We start from the raw sequence: 3535 nt of genomic DNA on the forward strand, positions 1-3535 counted from the left end.
TTCTCACACTACCTTGTCCTCAGAAAGATCCAGAATGACCCAAGGGTCCTGTAAACTCATTAACTCCTCCCCAATAGGCTGAAGATGGTGATGATGTGTATGTATCATGGGAGACCCAAATCAAAGAGGGCGCTTGCATAATGTTTACCTATTCCAAAGAAATCACCTGGAGGACAGGTTGGCAAAGAAACAGGTTTATTAAAACTTAGGGATTGATGGCGGTTGGTTGGTACAAAGCTCTCCATACCCCAATAGACTCTGGGAGAGGTTATATTTCCCCAGCAGAGAGAAGGAATAAGACACAAACAACAGCATTTGTGCAGAGAAGCAGGAGCAAGGATGTTTACCCTCTTAACAAGTGCCTTGAGTACGTAGGTGTGCATATCTCCAGAAAATCTCCACCAGGAGTGGATGGCCTTGGCCAGGGGCCATCCTCCTGGTCGGAAAGGATATGTCCTGCATCTACCCCAGAGAACGCCTTTGCATGCTCAGTGTCATGCTGTACCACAGGTTGGCTATGGTGGTGAGATCCTTTAGTGCTTACCAACCATCCCCCTGTCCCTGGAAGATTATTGCTTCTCACCCAGCATGAGGACCTGGAAATTCATCTCAGCAGTGTGGTGTCTCTACTGAGGATCCCTCCTATTGGTACGTGACATCCTGTGTCTACCTTGCTCTGTTCCTGGGTGATCCTTGTCATCGGTCAGTTCTCACTAGGCCAGCGTCCACAGATAGCATCTATAGGGTGCTGCCGTTTTCCCTTCTGTACTGAAAGGTTGGAGCAGGTCAGGCTTTACACTCTCCAGTCTGGCAAGGTGAACACAAATCACTCAGCTCATCTGGCTTCTTCCCTCTGGCTTCCTGATGTGCAGATGGAAGCCATGAGGAAGAGCTCATTGCATGTGCTCATCTATTTTAGGTTGGTCAAATAAACAAGCATCAAACATCCTAACATCATAACCTGCTTTATTTTTAAAAGCCGAACACACATGCATACACACACACTGTTAGAGTCTGTGGGTCTAGGGGGCTTGCTGCATCAATCTTACAGAAAACTGTCTCTTAGCACACATTCATGCTCACCAGATGTGATCATGGTTTCACCTCCATTCTGAAAATATCTCTGCACACTCAGGTCACCAGAGATGGCGTCAGCGAGGGAACAAAAAACAGGACCATCAAGTGTGGACAGTCGCCACCTAGACAGTTAGTAGGGGTATAAAATGTGAGCTTAAATGCATGTTCTTGAGAAAGTTGATGCTGTGTAGCACTCTTCCAGTCACACAAAGGCAGGGCAAAAGGATGACTTCACAGAGGCTCGATGGCTGTGTCACAACCAAAGGCACTTATTCAGGAGTTCTCCAGGTAGAAGGGTCTGCAGAGAGCATGTGTCGTTGGTTGCTGTGCAGTTGCAATGGAAAGTAGAGTTTCAGGGAAAGTGTTTTGGGGACAACAAGGCAGTTGTTATTTTCAAGCACTGCACAGAGAACAGGTTTTCATGGACCCCATGAAGCTCATCTCTTCACTGTCATATCATCTGCATACTGAGTGTATACACATGCTCCAGAAAGGGTTCATCACACTCCAGACAAAGAAACACAAAGGCCTGTGTCATTAAGCATTCAAGCTCCAGGATGGCCTGGCAGTGAACCTCCCCCAGAACCCTCCAGTGCAGGGTCCTCAGCTGCCAGAGGCTGTCGGCACCCTCACCCATATCCCTGTGCCCAGAAGTTTCCTTCCAACATCAAGTGACTCAAAATTATCTTTGAAAGAGGTATTTTAAATAATGGGGAAAATATACATTCACATAATTTCCATTCCCAGTGTTCTTCAATCCATTGTGTAGATTCCTACATCTACCTGTTATTCATTTCCTTTTGCCCAAAGAACTTCTTTTAATGTTTTCCGTTGTACACATCTGTTTTTTTTTTCTTTTTCCATTCGAAAGCAGGCGTTGCTTATTAACTCACCAGTTAACAAAAATAATCATGGCGGATACCTTAGTGCATCCTTCTAATAAGCCTGTTGATCTGGTCTTCCATGTTGCCAGCATTGTCACCTTCTACAAAATGGGTGGTCTTTTTCTTCATTCCACCTCACGGAGAGAATAATTTAAAAGGCCAGAGGGCTGGGTTCGGTGGCTCAGCCTGTAATCCCACGCCTTTGGGAGGCTGAGGTGAGTGGATTGCCTGAGCCCACGGGTTCGAGACCTACCTGGGCAGCGAGACCTCATCTCTACAATAAATAAAAAAATCCATCGGGCATGGTAGCGTGTGCTTGTAGTTCCGGCTACTTGGAAGGCTGAGGCGGAAGGATCACTGGAGCCCAGCAGGTCGAGGCTGCGGTGGCTGGAAGTGGCCACTGCACTCCAGTCTGGGCGACTGAGTGAGACTCCAACTCAAGAAGAAAAAAAAGGCCAGAGGAAGTTATTTGCTTCTTTGAAGCATTTTCCAACAGTATAGATCTCGTGACTCAGATCTTTCATGAAGATGATGCCATGTTTACCAAGAGACGAAGCAATCAAACTATTATCTGTCAAAGCAATTCGGTTCTTATTAATTTTGCCATAACCACGCTTGTAGATTAGCTTGTTTACTGACTTCAGGTTTGGGTACCCCCATGTAATGTATGGTTCTACACTCCTCAGCATGTTAATCAAAGCCTTGTTGAGCTTAACAAAAGTTCTGTTGAAGATCAGAGAAAGGTGAAGAAGTTGCAGCACCTTTGGGCTCACACCATTGATAACTCTGATCCTGATGACAATGCCAATTTGGGTTCTGTAGGTCCATAGAAGTTGCCAGCTTTTCTGACCATCTGAGTCATCTGAATCTCAGTTCTGTACACCTACCTATATTCTTTGTGATAATGCTTAGCTTTTTCACAGATAAGCTTCCTCCTTACCTTTCGAAGCATTTTTTGGGCAAACTTCTTCCTTGGGTGCTTGATCTTCTGCTCCACAAAATTCCTTTGCTTTTTCTTAAGGGTCTCTGGCACAGCAGGAAGCTTCTTTTCCTTCTCTTCAACACCCTCCATGGCTCCAGCTGGAGAAGAGGAAGTACGTGTCTGTTGATTATGAAATCTCTAAACTTTTGTGTGTCTCAATAAGTCTTGTTTTTTCTTTTTTGCCTTCATTTTGAAAGATATTTTTGCTGGGTATAGAAGAGAAAGTTGGTCATTTTTTCTTTCAGTACTTTAAGGTGTTACTTCTATGGTCTTCTCACTTGCATTGTTTTTTATGAGAAATCTGTTCACATCTTTCCCTTCTTCCTCTGTACATAATATCTGTATTTTCCAAGATTTTCTCTTTATCACTGATTTTAAGCAATTAGATTAGAATGTCATTTGGTTCATGTTTCATGTGCTTGGTGTTCATTAACCGTCTTGGATTTTGGTGGTTATGGTTTTCTTTCTTTATTTTTTCTTTTGTGATTATAGTTTTCCTCAAATTGGTAAATTTTTCTACTATATTTTTTCAAAAATGTTTTCCTGTTTCCTGCTGTTGACACTCCAGTTTACACATTCCTTGGGCCTCTGG

General features: G+C 43.9%; 1 pseudogene; it reads right to left on the reverse strand.

The window, feature by feature from the left end:
• Positions 1–2000: 2000 nt before the first annotated feature.
• On the reverse strand, positions 2001–3033 carry LOC103262293 (annotated as a pseudogene).
• Between the last annotated feature and the right edge of the window lie 502 nt (positions 3034–3535).

Source organism: Carlito syrichta, unplaced genomic scaffold, assembly GCF_000164805.1.
Source record: "Carlito syrichta isolate Samal-C Ts95f unplaced genomic scaffold, Tarsius_syrichta-2.0.1 Scaffold304430, whole genome shotgun sequence".
NCBI lineage: Eukaryota > Metazoa > Chordata > Mammalia > Primates > Tarsiidae > Carlito > Carlito syrichta.